Here is an 18,875-nt window from a genome sequence, read left to right as displayed (position 1 = left end):
TCAGATTCTGTAGAATTGATAAACACTGCCCATAGACTCAGCACTGCCCATAGACTCAACACTGCCCATAGACTCAGCACTGCCCATAGACTCAGCACTGCCCATAGACTTAACACTGCCCATAGACTCAACACTGCCCATAGACTCAACACTGCACCATATACTCAACACTGCACCATAGACTCAACACTGCCCATAGACTCAACACTGCCCATAGACTCAGCACTGCCCATAGACTCAACACTCCCCATAGACTCAACACTGCACCATAGACTCAACACTGCACCATAGACTCAGCACTGCCCGTAGAGTCAACACTGCCCGTAGACTCAACACTGCCCGTAGACTCAACACTGCCCATATACTCAACACTGCCCATAGACTCAACACTGCCCCATAGACTCACCACTGTGATCTCTACATTGGGTCAAACTTAACATATCTTAATGTTCGACGGCTTGTGCACCAGATCTTATTTATTCACGATGTACTTACAAAAAATTCCGCAGACTACCTACTGGATCTCCTCTCTGTTTCAAAGAACAAATTTGACCTCAGGTCTTCGCTCATTTACCAGCTTCACATTCCCTATTGCCGTACAAAAACAGGAGGAAGGGCCTTTGCTATTGATGCCCCCAGGGTCTGGAATGCTATTGCCAATAAACTGCAACTTGAATCACTACCTATGAGATCTTCACTCAAAACTGCTCTAGAGGAGTTGTACACCCCTAGCTGCCACTGCTATTCAGTGGCCTAAAATATGGCTCTAGATTTTGGTGTTATAATTTATTTATGTAGTTTATTGTTAAAAATTCGGTCACAGTCCCTATGATCACTGTTACATTGCATTTATGGCTTTTATTTTGGTGATTTCGAAAAGTTTTTATTTTATTTTTGGCCATGTTTTTGTTTATTGTAGTACGGAGTTAGACTGATGGCCTTAATCTTAGTTGTCTTGTGGTTGTTGTTGTTGTTTGACTTGCATCCCACTGGGATTTTTTGCACACAGCGTTGGTGTACGGTGCTATTTCAGGAATATTTTTGATGTTTTTTTTTTCCTGTATTTTCTGTTTGCACAGTCACACATAACCACTTTAAGATGTTTTCATGTTCATGTTTTTTTGTTTGTTGAGGTTGCACCCGATTCAAGAGCAGAATGGCTCACAGGGCTATACCAAATAAATGAAACTATGAACTACGACCTCCTGTAGACCAGGCGAGGTTTTTCAAATTTCCCGCGCTTTTATTGACTCCGGGTCACGTGGCCCCGGCTGCCCCCCCCCTCGCGCCCTCGGCAGCGCCTCTCAGTCCCTGAAGGCCACCGCGAGGTTGTTTTAACAAAGTAAATAATCTCCTCATCGTGTAAATGTACACACGCGTGTGTATAGAGAGAGAGTGAGTCACGAGTGATAGATAATTAATAATTAAGCTGAAGTTAGCCGTCCAAGTGGGAACGTGAAGAGTTTGCGGTGTTGGTTTTGGTGACGGTTTGTTTTTGGCGGAAAAAGTGGAAACGGCTGAGCTGGGGGCTCGCGTGAGGTAAACTTTTAATTAAACACAACTCTTAAATTACACGCCCAATGTTTATTTTATCATCGTAATATACACGGCATTTAATATTTGCGCAGGTTGAGCACGTTTTGGGCAAAGGGGGGAGCGGTGGCACAATGGTTAGCACGCATTGACCAGCGTGGTGAAGTATGGTCAGGTCACATTGACCAGCGTGGTGAAGTATGGTCAGTACACATTGACCAGAGTGGTGAAGTATGGTCAGTACACATTGACCAGAGTGGTGAAGTATGGTCAGGTCACATTGACCAGCGTGGTGAAGTATGGTGAGTACACATTGACCAGGGTGGTGAAGTATGGTCAGTACACATTGACCAGCGTGGTGAAGTATGGTCAGTACACATTGACTAGGATGGTGAAGTATGGTCAGGTCACATTGACCAGAGTGGTGAAGTATGGTCAGTACACATTGACCAGGGTGGTGAAGTATGGTCAGTACACATTGACCAGCGTGGTGAAGTATGGTCAGTACACATTGACCAGAGTGGTGAAGTATGGTCAGTACACATTGACCAGAGTGGTGAAGTATGGTCAGTACACATTGACCAGAGTGGTGAAGTATGGTCAACCCACATTGACTAGGATGGTGAAGTATGGTCAGTACACATTGACCAGAGTGGTGAAGTATGGTCAGTACACATTGACCAGCGTGGTGAAGTATGGTCAGTCCACATTGACCAGCGTGGTGAAGTATAGTCAGGTCACATTGACCAGCGTGGTGAAGTATGGTCAGTACACATTGACCAGCGTGGTGAAGTATGGTCAGTACACATTGACCAGCGTGGTGAAGTATGGTCAGTCCACATTGACCAGCGTGGTGAAGTGTGGTCAGTAAACATTGACCAGGGTGGTGAAGTATGGTCAGTCCACATTGACCAGCGTGGTGAAGTATGGTCAGGTCGCATTGACCAGCGTGGTGAAGTATGGTCAGTACACATTGACCAGCGTGGTGAAGTATGGTCAGTACACATTGACCAGCGTGGTGAAGTATGGTCAGTCCACATTGACCAGCGTGGTGAAGTATGGTCAGTACACATTGACCAGGGTGGTGAAGTATGGTCAGTCCACATTGACCAGCGTGGTGAAGTATGGTCAGGTCGCATTGACCAGCGTGGTGAAGTATGGTCAGTACACATTGACCAGCGTGGTGAAGTATGGTCAGGTCACATTGACCAGCGTGGTGAAGTATGGTCAGTCCACATTGACCAGGGTGGTGAAGTATGGTCAGTACAGATTGACCAGCGTGGTGAAGTATGGTCAGTACACATTGACCAGCGTGGTGAAGTATGGTCAGGTCGCATTGACCAGCGTGGTGAAGTACGGTCAGGTCACATTGACCAGGGTGGTGAAGTATGGTCAGTACACATTGACCAGCGTGGTGAAGTATGGTCAGTCCACATTGACCAGCGTGGTGAAGTATGGTCAGTACACATTGACCAGCGTAGTGAAGTATGGTCAGTTACACATTGACCAGAGTGGTGAAGTATGGTCAGGTCACATTGACCAGCGTGGTGAAGTATGGTCAGGTCACATTGACCAGCGTGGTGAAGTGTGGTCAGTAATCATTGACCAGGGTGGTGAAGTATGGTCAGTACACATTGACCAGGGTGGTGAAGTATGGTCAGGTCGCATTGACCAGCGTGGTGAAGTACGGTCAGGTCACATTGACCAGGGTGGTGAAGTATGGTCAGTACACATTGACCAGCGTGGTGAAGTATGGTCAGTACACATTGACCAGCGTGGTGAAGTATGGTCAGTACACATTGACCAGGGTGGTGAAGTATGGTCAGTACACATTGACCAGCGTGGTGAAGTATGGTCAGTACACATTGACCAGCGTGGTGAAGTATGGTCAGTCCACATTGACCAGGGTGGTGAAGTATGGTCAGTACACATTGACCAGCGTGGTGAAGTATGGTCAGTCCACATTGACCAGGGTGGTGAAGTATGGTCAGTACACATTGACCAGCGTGGTGAAGTATGGTCAGGTCACATTGACCAGCGTGGTGAAGTATGGTCAGTCCACATTGACCAGCGTGGTGAAGTATGGTCAGTACACATTGACCAGAGTGGTGAAGTATGGTCAGTACACATTGACCAGCGTGGTGAAGTATGGTCAGTACACATTGACCAGCGTGGTGAAGTATGGTCAGTACACATTGACCAGAGTGGTGAAGTATGGTCAGTACTCATTGACCAGCGTGGTGAAGTATGGCCAGTACACATTGACCAGCGTGGTGAAGTATGGTCAGTTCACATTGACCATGGTGGTGAAGTATGGTCAGTACACATTGACCAGAGTGGTGAAGTATGGTCAGCACGCATTGACCAGGGTGGTGAAGTATGGTCAGTACACATTGACCAGGGTGGTGAAGTATGGTCAGTACACATTGACCAGCGTGGTGAAGTATGGTCAGTACACATTGACCGGGGTGGTGAAGTATGGTCAGTACACATTGACCAGCGTGGTGAAGTATGGTCAGTACACATTGACCAGCGTGGTGAAGTATGGTCAGGTCACATTGACCAGGGTGGTGAAGTATGGTCAGTACACATTGACCAGCGTGGTGAAGTATGGTCGGTCCACATTGACCAGGGTGGTGAAGTATGGTCAGGTCACATTGACCAGCGTGATGAAGTATGGTCAGGTCACATTGACCAGGGTGGTGAAGTATGGTCAGTACACATTGACCAGCGTGGTGAAGTATGGTCAGTACACATTGACCAGGGTGGTGAAGTATGGTCAGTACACATTGACCAGGGTGGTGAAGTATGGTCAGGTCACATTGACCAGAGTGGTGAAGTATGGTCAGTACACATTGACCAGGGTGGTGAAGTATGGTCAGGTCACATTGACCAGCGTGGTGAAGTATGATCAGGTCACATTGACCAGCGTGGTGAAGTATGGTCAGGTCACATTGACCAGGGTGGTGAAGTATGGTCAGTACACATTGACCAGCGTGGTGAAGTATGGTCAGTACACATTGACCAGGGTGGTGAAGTATGGTCAGTACACATTGACCAGGGTGGTGAAGTATGGTCAGGTCACATTGACCAGAGTGGTGAAGTATGGTCAGTACACATTGACCAGCGTGGTGAAGTATGGTCAGTCCACATTGACCAGGGTGGTGAAGTATGGTCAGTACACATTGACCAGCGTGGTGAAGTATGGTCAGTCCACATTGACCAGGGTGGTGAAGTATGGTCAGTACACATTGACCAGCGTGGTGAAGTATGGTCAGGTCACATTGACCAGCGTGGTGAAGTATGGTCAGTCCACATTGACCAGCGTGGTGAAGTATGGTCAGTACACATTGACCAGAGTGGTGAAGTATGGTCAGTACACATTGACCAGGGTGGTGAAGTATGGTCAGTACACATTGACCAGCGTGGTGAAGTATGGTCAGTACACATTGACCAGAGTGGTGAAGTATGGTCATTACTCATTGACCAGCGTGGTGAAGTATGGCCAGTACACATTGACCAGCGTGGTGAAGTATGGTCAGTTCACATTGACCATGGTGGTGAAGTATGGTCAGTACACATTGACCAGAGTGGTGAAGTATGGTCAGCACGCATTGACCAGGGTGGTGAAGTATGGTCAGAACACATTGACCAGGGTGGTGAAGTATGGTCAGTACACATTGACCAGCGTGGTGAAGTATGGTCAGTACACATTGACCGGGGTGGTGAAGTATGGTCAGTACACATTGACCAGCGTGGTGAAGTATGGTCAGTACACATTGACCAGCGTGGTGAAGTATGGTCAGGTCACATTGACCAGGGTGGTGAAGTATGGTCAGTACACATTGACCAGCGTGGTGAAGTATGGTCGGTCCACATTGACCAGGGTGGTGAAGTATGGTCAGGTCACATTGACCAGCGTGGTGAAGTATGGTCAGGTCACATTGACCAGGGTGGTGAAGTATGGTCAGTACACATTGACCAGCGTGGTGAAGTATGGTCAGTACACATTGACCAGCGTGGTGAAGTATGGTCAGTACACATTGACCAGAGTGGTGAAGTATGGTCATTACTCATTGACCAGCGTGGTGAAGTATGGCCAGTACACATTGACCAGCGTGGTGAAGTATGGTCAGTTCACATTGACCATGGTGGTGAAGTATGGTCAGTACACATTGACCAGAGTGGTGAAGTATGGTCAGCACGCATTGACCAGGGTGGTGAAGTATGGTCAGTACACATTGACCAGGGTGGTGAAGTATGGTCAGTACACATTGACCAGCGTGGTGAAGTATGGTCAGTACACATTGACCGGGGTGGTGAAGTATGGTCAGTACACATTGACCAGCGTGGTGAAGTATGGTCAGTACACATTGACCAGCGTGGTGAAGTATGGTCAGGTCACATTGACCAGGGTGGTGAAGTATGGTCAGTACACATTGACCAGCGTGGTGAAGTATGGTCGGTCCACATTGACCAGGGTGGTGAAGTATGGTCAGGTCACATTGACCAGCGTGGTGAAGTATGGTCAGGTCACATTGACCAGGGTGGTGAAGTATGGTCAGTACACATTGACCAGCGTGGTGAAGTATGGTCAGTACACATTGACCAGGGTGGTGAAGTATGGTCAGTACACATTGACCAGGGTGGTGAAGTATGGTCAGGTCACATTGACCAGAGTGGTGAAGTATGGTCAGTACACATTGACCAGGGTGGTGAAGTATGGTCAGGTCACATTGACCAGGGTGGTGAAGTATGGTCAGTACACATTGACCAGGGTGGTGAAGTATGGTCAGGTCACATTGACCAGAGTGGTGAAGTATGGTCAGTACACATTGACCAGGGTGGTGAAGTATGGTCAGGTCACATTGACCAGAGTGGTGAAGTATGGTCAGTACACGTTGACCAGGGTGGTGAAGTATGGTCAGTACACATTGACCAGCGTGGTGAAGTATTGTCAGTCCACATTGACCATGGTGGTGAAGTATGGTCTTTACACATTGACCAGCGTGGTGAAGTATGGTCAGTACACATTGACCAGCGTGGTGAAGTATGGTCAGTACACATTGACCAGCGTGGTGAAGTATGGTCAGTACACATTGACCAGCGTGGTGAAGTATGGTCAGGTCACATTGACCAGAGTGGTGAAGTATGGTCAGTACACATTGACCAGGGTGGTGAAGTATGGTCAGGTCACATTGACCAGAGTGGTGAAGTATGGTCAGTACACGTTGACCAGGGTGGTGAAGTATGGTCAGTACACATTGACCAGCGTGGTGAAGTATTGTCAGTCCACATTGACCATGGTGGTGAAGTATGGTCTTTACACATTGACCAGCGTGGTGAAGTATGGTCAGTACACATTGACCAGCGTGGTGAAGTATGGTCAGTACACATTGACCAGCGTGGTGAAGTATGGTCAGTACACATTGACCAGCGTGGTGAAGTATGGTCAGGTCACATTGACCAGAGTGGTGAAGTATGGTCAGGTCACATTGACCAGCGTGGTGAAGTATGGTCAGTACACATTGACCAGCGTGGTGAAGTATGGTCAGTACACATTGACCAGCGTGGTGAAGTATGGTCAGTACACATTGACCAGCGTGGTGAAGTATGGTCAGTACACATTGACCAGCGTGGTGAAGTATGGTCAGTACACATTGACCAGCGTGGTGAAGTATGGTCAGTTCCCATTGACCAGCGTGGTGAAGTATGGTCAGTTCACATTGACCAGCGTGGTGAAGTATGGTCAGTACACATTGACCAGCGTGGTGAAGTATGGTCAGTATACATTGACCAGAGTGGTTAAGTATGGTCAGTACACATTGACCAGGGTGGTGAAGTATGGTCAGTACACATTGACCAGCGTTGTGAAGTATGGTCAGTACACATTGACCAGGGTGGTGAAGTATGGTCAGTACACATTGACCAGCGTGGTGAAGTATGGTGAGTCCACATTGACCAGGGTGGTGAAGTATGGTCAGTCCACATTGACCAGCGTGGTGAAGTATGGTCAGTCCACATTGACCAGGGTGGTGAAGTATGGTCAGTACACATTGACCAGCGTGGTGAAGTATGGTCAGTATACATTGACCAGCGTGGTGAAGTATGGTCAGTACACATTGACCAGCGTGGTGAAGCATGGTCAGTCCACATTGACCAGCGTGGTGAAGTATGGTCAGTACACATTGACCAGGTTGGTGAAGTATGGTCAGTACACATTGACCAGCGTGGTGAAGTATGGTCAGTCCACATTGACCAGCGTGGTGAAGTATGGTCAGGTCGCATTGACCAGCGTGGTGAAGTGCGGTCAGGTCACATTGACCAGCCTGGTGAAGTATGGTCAGTACACATTGACCAGCGTGGTGAAGTATGGCCAGTACACATTGACCAGCGTGGTGAAGTATGGTCAGTTCACATTGACCATGGTGGTGAAGTATGGTCAGTACACATTGACCAGAGTGGTGAAGTATTGTCAGCACGCATTGACCAGGGTGGTGAAGTATGGTCAGTACACATTGACCAGCGTGGTGAAGTATGGTCAGTACACATTGACCGGGGTGGTGAAGTATGGTCAGTACACATTGACCAGCGTGGTGAAGTATGGTCAGTACACATTGACCAGCGTGGTGAAGTATGGTTAGGTCACATTGACCAGCGTGGTGAAGTATGGTCAGGTCACATTGACCAGGGTGGTGAAGTATGGTCAGTACACATTGACCAGCGTGGTGAAGTATGGTCAGTACACATTGACCAGGGTGGTGAAGTATGGTCAGTACACATTGACCAGGGTGGTGAAGTATGGTCAGGTCACATTGACCAGAGTGGTGAAGTATGGTCAGTACACATTGACCAGGGTGGTGAAGTATGGTCAGGTCACATTGACCAGCGTGGTGAAGTATGATCAGGTCACATTGACCAGCGTGGTGAAGTATGGTCAGGTCACATTGACCAGGGTGGTGAAGTATGGTCAGTACACATTGACCAGCGTGGTGAAGTATGGTCAGTACACATTGACCAGGGTGGTGAAGTATGGTCAGTACACATTGACCAGGGTGGTGAAGTATGGTCAGGTCACATTGACCAGAGTGGTGAAGTATGGTCAGTACACATTGACCAGCGTGGTGAAGTATGGTCAGTCCACATTGACCAGGGTGGTGAAGTATGGTCAGTACACATTGACCAGCGTGGTGAAGTATGGTCAGTCCACATTGACCAGGGTGGTGAAGTATGGTCAGTACACATTGACCAGAGTGGTGAAGTATGGTCAGCACGCATTGACCAGGGTGGTGAAGTATGGTCAGTACACATTGACCAGGGTGGTGAAGTATGGTCAGTACACATTGACCAGCGTGGTGAAGTATGGTCAGTACACATTGACCGGGGTGGTGAAGTATGGTCAGTACACATTGACCAGCATGGTGAAGTATGGTCAGTACACATTGACCAGCGTGGTGAAGTATGGTCAGGTCACATTGACCAGGGTGGTGAAGTATGGTCAGTACACATTGACCAGCGTGGTGAAGTATGGTCGGTCCACATTGACCAGGGTGGTGAAGTATGGTCAGGTCACATTGACCAGCGTGGTGAAGTATGGTCAGGTCACATTGACCAGGGTGGTGAAGTATGGTCAGTACACATTGACCAGCGTGGTGAAGTATGGTCAGTACACATTGACCAGGGTGGTGAAGTATGGTCAGTACACATTGACCAGGGTGGTGAAGTATGGTCAGGTCACATTGACCAGAGTGGTGAAGTATGGTCAGTACACATTGACCAGGGTGGTGAAGTATGGTCAGGTCACATTGACCAGCGTGGTGAAGTATGATCAGGTCACATTGACCAGCGTGGTGAAGTATGGTCAGGTCACATTGACCAGGGTGGTGAAGTATGGTCAGTACACATTGACCAGCGTGGTGAAGTATGGTCAGTACACATTGACCAGGGTGGTGAAGTATGGTCAGTACACATTGACCAGGGTGGTGAAGTATGGTCAGGTCACATTGACCAGAGTGGTGAAGTATGGTCAGTACACATTGACCAGGGTGGTGAAGTATGGTCAGGTCACATTGACCAGAGTGGTGAAGTATGGTCAGTACACGTTGACCAGGGTGGTGAAGTATGGTCAGTACACATTGACCAGCGTGGTGAAGTATTGTCAGTCCACATTGACCATGGTGGTGAAGTATGGTCTTTACACATTGACCAGCGTGGTGAAGTATGGTCAGTACACATTGACCAGCGTGGTGAAGTATGGTCAGTACACATTGACCAGCGTGGTGAAGTATGGTCAGTACACATTGACCAGCGTGGTGAAGTATGGTCAGGTCACATTGACCAGAGTGGTGAAGTATGGTCAGTACACATTGACCAGGGTGGTGAAGTATGGTCAGGTCACATTGACCAGAGTGGTGAAGTATGGTCAGTACACGTTGACCAGGGTGGTGAAGTATGGTCAGTACACATTGACCAGCGTGGTGAAGTATTGTCAGTCCACATTGACCATGGTGGTGAAGTATGGTCTTTACACATTGACCAGCGTGGTGAAGTATGGTCAGTACACATTGACCAGCGTGGTGAAGTATGGTCAGTACACATTGACCAGCGTGGTGAAGTATGGTCAGTACACATTGACCAGCGTGGTGAAGTATGGTCAGGTCACATTGACCAGAGTGGTGAAGTATGGTCAGGTCACATTGACCAGCGTGGTGAAGTATGGTCAGTACACATTGACCAGCGTGGTGAAGTATGGTCAGTACACATTGACCAGCGTGGTGAAGTATGGTCAGTACACATTGACCAGCGTGGTGAAGTATGGTCAGTACACATTGACCAGCGTGGTGAAGTATGGTCAGTACACATTGACCAGCGTGGTGAAGTATGGTCAGTTCCCATTGACCAGCGTGGTGAAGTATGGTCAGTTCACATTGACCAGCGTGGTGAAGTATGGTCAGTACACATTGACCAGCGTGGTGAAGTATGGTCAGTCCACATTGACCAGGGTGGTGAAGTATGGTCAGTACACATTGACCAGCGTGGTGAAGTATGGTCAGGTCACATTGACCAGCGTGGTGAAGTATGGTCAGTCCACATTGACCAGCGTGGTGAAGTATGGTCAGTACACATTGACCAGAGTGGTGAAGTATGGTCAGTACACATTGACCAGCGTGGTGAAGTATGGTCAGTACACATTGACCAGCGTGGTGAAGTATGGTCAGTACACATTGACCAGAGTGGTGAAGTATGGTCAGTACTCATTGACCAGCGTGGTGAAGTATGGCCAGTACACATTGACCAGCGTGGTGAAGTATGGTCAGTTCACATTGACCATGGTGGTGAAGTATGGTCAGTACACATTGACCAGAGTGGTGAAGTATGGTCAGCACGCATTGACCAGGGTGGTGAAGTATGGTCAGTACACATTGACCAGGGTGGTGAAGTATGGTCAGTACACATTGACCAGCGTGGTGAAGTATGGTCAGTACACATTGACCGGGGTGGTGAAGTATGGTCAGTACACATTGACCAGCGTGGTGAAGTATGGTCAGTACACATTGACCAGCGTGGTGAAGTATGGTCAGGTCACATTGACCAGGGTGGTGAAGTATGGTCAGTACACATTGACCAGCGTGGTGAAGTATGGTCGGTCCACATTGACCAGGGTGGTGAAGTATGGTCAGGTCACATTGACCAGCGTGATGAAGTATGGTCAGGTCACATTGACCAGGGTGGTGAAGTATGGTCAGTACACATTGACCAGCGTGGTGAAGTATGGTCAGTACACATTGACCAGGGTGGTGAAGTATGGTCAGTACACATTGACCAGGGTGGTGAAGTATGGTCAGGTCACATTGACCAGAGTGGTGAAGTATGGTCAGTACACATTGACCAGGGTGGTGAAGTATGGTCAGGTCACATTGACCAGCGTGGTGAAGTATGATCAGGTCACATTGACCAGCGTGGTGAAGTATGGTCAGGTCACATTGACCAGGGTGGTGAAGTATGGTCAGTACACATTGACCAGCGTGGTGAAGTATGGTCAGTACACATTGACCAGGGTGGTGAAGTATGGTCAGTACACATTGACCAGGGTGGTGAAGTATGGTCAGGTCACATTGACCAGAGTGGTGAAGTATGGTCAGTACACATTGACCAGCGTGGTGAAGTATGGTCAGTCCACATTGACCAGGGTGGTGAAGTATGGTCAGTACACATTGACCAGCGTGGTGAAGTATGGTCAGTCCACATTGACCAGGGTGGTGAAGTATGGTCAGTACACATTGACCAGCGTGGTGAAGTATGGTCAGGTCACATTGACCAGCGTGGTGAAGTATGGTCAGTCCACATTGACCAGCGTGGTGAAGTATGGTCAGTACACATTGACCAGAGTGGTGAAGTATGGTCAGTACACATTGACCAGGGTGGTGAAGTATGGTCAGTACACATTGACCAGCGTGGTGAAGTATGGTCAGTACACATTGACCAGAGTGGTGAAGTATGGTCATTACTCATTGACCAGCGTGGTGAAGTATGGCCAGTACACATTGACCAGCGTGGTGAAGTATGGTCAGTTCACATTGACCATGGTGGTGAAGTATGGTCAGTACACATTGACCAGAGTGGTGAAGTATGGTCAGCACGCATTGACCAGGGTGGTGAAGTATGGTCAGTACACATTGACCAGGGTGGTGAAGTATGGTCAGTACACATTGACCAGCGTGGTGAAGTATGGTCAGTACACATTGACCGGGGTGGTGAAGTATGGTCAGTACACATTGACCAGCGTGGTGAAGTATGGTCAGTACACATTGACCAGCGTGGTGAAGTATGGTCAGGTCACATTGACCAGGGTGGTGAAGTATGGTCAGTACACATTGACCAGCGTGGTGAAGTATGGTCGGTCCACATTGACCAGGGTGGTGAAGTATGGTCAGGTCACATTGACCAGCGTGGTGAAGTATGGTCAGGTCACATTGACCAGGGTGGTGAAGTATGGTCAGTACACATTGACCAGCGTGGTGAAGTATGGTCAGTACACATTGACCAGGGTGGTGAAGTATGGTCAGTACACATTGACCAGGGTGGTGAAGTATGGTCAGGTCACATTGACCAGAGTGGTGAAGTATGGTCAGTACACATTGACCAGGGTGGTGAAGTATGGTCAGGTCACATTGACCAGGGTGGTGAAGTATGGTCAGTACACATTGACCAGGGTGGTGAAGTATGGTCAGGTCACATTGACCAGAGTGGTGAAGTATGGTCAGTACACATTGACCAGGGTGGTGAAGTATGGTCAGGTCACATTGACCAGAGTGGTGAAGTATGGTCAGTACACGTTGACCAGGGTGGTGAAGTATGGTCAGTACACATTGACCAGCGTGGTGAAGTATTGTCAGTCTACATTGACCATGGTGGTGAAGTATGGTCTTTACACATTGACCAGCGTGGTGAAGTATGGTCAGTACACATTGACCAGCGTGGTGAAGTATGGTCAGTACACATTGACCAGCGTGGTGAAGTATGGTCAGTACACATTGACCAGCGTGGTGAAGTATGGTCAGGTCACATTGACCAGAGTGGTGAAGTATGGTCAGTACACATTGACCAGGGTGGTGAAGTATGGTCAGGTCACATTGACCAGAGTGGTGAAGTATGGTCAGTACACGTTGACCAGGGTGGTGAAGTATGGTCAGTACACATTGACCAGCGTGGTGAAGTATTGTCAGTCCACATTGACCATGGTGGTGAAGTATGGTCTTTACACATTGACCAGCGTGGTGAAGTATGGTCAGTACACATTGACCAGCGTGGTGAAGTATGGTCAGTACACATTGACCAGCGTGGTGAAGTATGGTCAGTACACATTGACCAGCGTGGTGAAGTATGGTCAGGTCACATTGACCAGAGTGGTGAAGTATGGTCAGGTCACATTGACCAGCGTGGTGAAGTATGGTCAGTACACATTGACCAGCGTGGTGAAGTATGGTCAGTACACATTGACCAGCGTGGTGAAGTATGGTCAGTACACATTGACCAGCGTGGTGAAGTATGGTCAGTACACATTGACCAGCGTGGTGAAGTATGGTCAGTACACATTGACCAGCGTGGTGAAGTATGGTCAGTTCCCATTGACCAGCGTGGTGAAGTATGGTCAGTTCACATTGACCAGCGTGGTGAAGTATGGTCAGTACACATTGACCAGCGTGGTGAAGTATGGTCAGTACACATTGACCAGAGTGGTTAAGTATGGTCAGTACACATTGACCAGGGTGGTGAAGTATGGTCAGTACACATTGACCAGCGTTGTGAAGTATGGTCAGTACACATTGACCAGGGTGGTGAAGTATGGTCAGTACACATTGACCAGCGTGGTGAAGTATGGTGAGTCCACATTGACCAGGGTGGTGAAGTATGGTCAGTCCACATTGACCAGCGTGGTGAAGTATGGTCAGTCCACATTGACCAGGGTGGTGAAGTATGGTCAGTACACATTGACCAGCGTGGTGAAGTATGGTCAGTATACATTGACCAGCGTGGTGAAGTATGGTCAGTACACATTGACCAGCGTGGTGAAGCATGGTCAGTCCACATTGACCAGCGTGGTGAAGTATGGTCAGTACACATTGACCAGGTTGGTGAAGTATGGTCAGTACACATTGACCAGCGTGGTGAAGTATGGTCAGTCCACATTGACCAGCGTGGTGAAGTATGGTCAGGTCGCATTGACCAGCGTGGTGAAGTGCGGTCAGGTCACATTGACCAGCCTGGTGAAGTATGGTCAGTACACATTGACCAGCGTGGTGAAGTATGGCCAGTACACATTGACCAGCGTGGTGAAGTATGGTCAGTTCACATTGACCATGGTGGTGAAGTATGGTCAGTACACATTGACCAGAGTGGTGAAGTATTGTCAGCACGCATTGACCAGGGTGGTGAAGTATGGTCAGTACACATTGACCAGGGTGGTGAAGTATGGTCAGTACACATTGACCAGCGTGGTGAAGTATGGTCAGTACACATTGACCGGGGTGGTGAAGTATGGTCAGTACACATTGACCAGCGTGGTGAAGTATGGTCAGTACACATTGACCAGCGTGGTGAAGTATGGTTAGGTCACATTGACCAGCGTGGTGAAGTATGGTCAGGTCACATTGACCAGGGTGGTGAAGTATGGTCAGTACACATTGACCAGCGTGGTGAAGTATGGTCAGTACACATTGACCAGGGTGGTGAAGTATGGTCAGTACACATTGACCAGGGTGGTGAAGTATGGTCAGGTCACATTGACCAGAGTGGTGAAGTATGGTCAGTACACATTGACCAGGGTGGTGAAGTATGGTCAGGTCACATTGACCAGCGTGGTGAAGTATGATCAGGTCACATTGACCAGCGTGGTGAAGTATGGTCAGGTCACATTGACCAGGGTGGTGAAGTATGGTCAGTACACATTGACCAGCGTGGTGAAGTATGGTCAGTACACATTGACCAGGGTGGTGAAGTATGGTCAGTACACATTGACCAGGGTGGTGAAGTATGGTCAGGTCACATTGACCAGAGTGGTGAAGTATGGTCAGTACACATTGACCAGCGTGGTGAAGTATGGTCAGTCCACATTGACCAGGGTGGTGAAGTATGGTCAGTACACATTGACCAGCGTGGTGAAGTATGGTCAGTCCACATTGACCAGGGTGGTGAAGTATGGTCAGTACACATTGACCAGCGTGGTGAAGTATGGTCAGGTCACATTGACCAGCGTGGTGAAGTATGGTCAGTCCACATTGACCAGCGTGGTGAAGTATGGTCAGTACACATTGACCAGAGTGGTGAAGTATGGTCAGTACACATTGACCAGGGTGGTGAAGTATGGTCAGTACACATTGACCAGCGTGGTGAAGTATGGTCAGTACACATTGACCAGAGTGGTGAAGTATGGTCAGTACTCATTGACCAGCGTGGTGAAGTATGGCCAGTACACATTGACCAGCGTGGTGAAGTATGGTCAGTTCACATTGACCATGGTGGTGAAGTATGGTCAGTACACATTGACCAGAGTGGTGAAGTATGGTCAGCACGCATTGACCAGGGTGGTGAAGTATGGTCAGTACACATTGACCAGGGTGGTGAAGTATGGTCAGTACACATTGACCAGCGTGGTGAAGTATGGTCAGTACACATTGACCGGGGTGGTGAGGTATGGTCAGTACACATTGACCAGCATGGTGAAGTATGGTCAGTACACATTGACCAGCGTGGTGAAGTATGGTCAGGTCACATTGACCAGGGTGGTGAAGTATGGTCAGTACACATTGACCAGCGTGGTGAAGTATGGTCGGTCCACATTGACCAGGGTGGTGAAGTATGGTCAGGTCACATTGACCAGCGTGGTGAAGTATGGTCAGGTCACATTGACCAGGGTGGTGAAGTATGGTCAGTACACATTGACCAGCGTGGTGAAGTATGGTCAGTACACATTGACCAGGGTGGTGAAGTATGGTCAGTACACATTGACCAGGGTGGTGAAGTATGGTCAGGTCACATTGACCAGAGTGGTGAAGTATGGTCAGTACACATTGACCAGGGTGGTGAAGTATGGTCAGGTCACATTGACCAGCGTGGTGAAGTATGATCAGGTCACATTGACCAGCGTGGTGAAGTATGGTCAGGTCACATTGACCAGGGTGGTGAAGTATGGTCAGTACACATTGACCAGCGTGGTGAAGTATGGTCAGTACACATTGACCAGGGTGGTGAAGTATGGTCAGTACACATTGACCAGGGTGGTGAAGTATGGTCAGGTCACATTGACCAGAGTGGTGAAGTATGGTCAGTACACATTGACCAGGGTGGTGAAGTATGGTCAGGTCACATTGACCAGAGTGGTGAAGTATGGTCAGTACACGTTGACCAGGGTGGTGAAGTATGGTCAGTACACATTGACCAGCGTGGTGAAGTATTGTCAGTCCACATTGACCATGGTGGTGAAGTATGGTCTTTACACATTGACCAGCGTGGTGAAGTATGGTCAGTACACATTGACCAGCGTGGTGAAGTATGGTCAGTACACATTGACCAGCGTGGTGAAGTATGGTCAGTACACATTGACCAGCGTGGTGAAGTATGGTCAGGTCACATTGACCAGAGTGGTGAAGTATGGTCAGTACACATTGACCAGGGTGGTGAAGTATGGTCAGGTCACATTGACCAGAGTGGTGAAGTATGGTCAGTACACGTTGACCAGGGTGGTGAAGTATGGTCAGTACACATTGACCAGCGTGGTGAAGTATTGTCAGTCCACATTGACCATGGTGGTGAAGTATGGTCTTTACACATTGACCAGCGTGGTGAAGTATGGTCAGTACACATTGACCAGCGTGGTGAAGTATGGTCAGTACACATTGACCAGCGTGGTGAAGTATGGTCAGTACACATTGACCAGCGTGGTGAAGTATGGTCAGGTCACATTGACCAGAGTGGTGAAGTATGGTCAGGTCACATTGACCAGCGTGGTGAAGTATGGTCAGTACACATTGACCAGCGTGGTGAAGTATGGTCAGTACACATTGACCAGCGTGGTGAAGTATGGTCAGTACACATTGACCAGCGTGGTGAAGTATGGTCAGTACACATTGACCAGCGTGGTGAAGTATGGTCAGTACACATTGACCAGCGTGGTGAAGTATGGTCAGTTCCCATTGACCAGCGTGGTGAAGTATGGTCAGTTCACATTGACCAGCGTGGTGAAGTATGGTCAGTACACATTGACCAGCGTGGTGAAGTATGGTCAGTACACATTGACCAGAGTGGTTAAGTATGGTCAGTACACATTGACCAGGGTGGTGAAGTATGGTCAGTACACATTGACCAGCGTTGTGAAGTATGGTCAGTACACATTGACCAGGGTGGTGAAGTATGGTGAGTCCACATTGACCAGGGTGGTGAAGTATGGTCAGTCCACATTGACCAGCGTGGTGAAGTATGGTCAGTCCACATTGACCAGGGTGGTGAAGTATGGTCAGTACACATTGACCAGCGTGGTGAAGTATGGTCAGTATACATTGACCAGCGTGGTGAAGTATGGTCAGTACACATTGACCAGCGTGGTGAAGCATGGTCAGTCCACATTGACCAGCGTGGTGAAGTATGGTCAGTACACATTGACCAGGTTGGTGAAGTATGGTCAGTACACATTGACCAGCGTGGTGAAGTATGGTCAGTCCACATTGACCAGCGTGGTGAAGTATGGTCAGGTCGCATTGACCAGCGTGGTGAAGTGCGGTCAGGTCACATTGACCAGCCTGGTGAAGTATGGTCAGTACACATTGACCAGCGTGGTGAAGTATGGCCAGTACACATTGACCAGCGTGGTGAAGTATGGTCAGTTCACATTGACCATGGTGGTGAAGTATGGTCAGTACACATTGACCAGAGTGGTGAAGTATTGTCAGCACGCATTGACCAGGGTGGTGAAGTATGGTCAGTACACATTGACCAGGGTGGTGAAGTATGGTCAGTACACATTGACCAGCGTGGTGAAGTATGGTCAGTACACATTGACCGGGGTGGTGAAGTATGGTCAGTACACATTGACCAGCGTGGTGAAGTATGGTCAGTACACATTGACCAGCGTGGTGAAGTATGGTCAGGTCACATTGACCAGCGTGGTGAAGTATGGTCAGGTCACATTGACCAGGGTGGTGAAGTATGGTCAGTACACATTGACCAGCGTGGTGAAGTATGGTCAGTACACATTGACCAGGGTGGTAAGTATGGTCAGTACACATTGACCAGGGTGGTGAAGTATGGTCAGGTCACATTGACCAGGGTGGTGAAGTATGGTCAGTACACATTGACCAGGGTGGTGAAGTATGGTCAGGTCACATTGACCAGAGTGGTGAAGTATGGTCAGTACACATTGACCGGGGTGGTGAAGTATGGTCAGTACACATTGACCAGCGTGGTGAAGTATGGTCAGTACACATTGACCGGGGTGGTGAAGTATGGTCAGTACACATTGACCAGCGTGGTGAAGTATGGTCAGTACACATTGACCAGCGTGGTGAAGTATGGTCAGGTCACATTGACCAGGGTGGTGAAGTATGGTCAGTACACATTGACCAGGGTGGTGAAGTATGGTCAGTACACATTGACCAGTGTGGTGAAGTATTGTCAGTCCACATTGACCATGGTGGTGAAGTATGGTCAGTCCACATTGACCAGCGTGGTGAAGTATGGTCAGGTCGCATTGACCAGCGTGGTGAAGTATGGTCAGTACACATTGACCAGCGTGGTGAAGTATGGTCAGTACACATTGACCAGCGTGGTGAAGTATGGTCAGTCCACAT

This window comes from Petromyzon marinus, unplaced genomic scaffold (genome assembly GCF_048934315.1).
Source record: "Petromyzon marinus isolate PM22_M1 ecotype Great Lakes invasive population unplaced genomic scaffold, UKy_Petmar_22M1.pri1.0 PM_G_Scaffold_53, whole genome shotgun sequence".
NCBI lineage: Eukaryota > Metazoa > Chordata > Hyperoartia > Petromyzontiformes > Petromyzontidae > Petromyzon > Petromyzon marinus.
Note: the sequence above shows the minus strand (reverse complement) of the source record.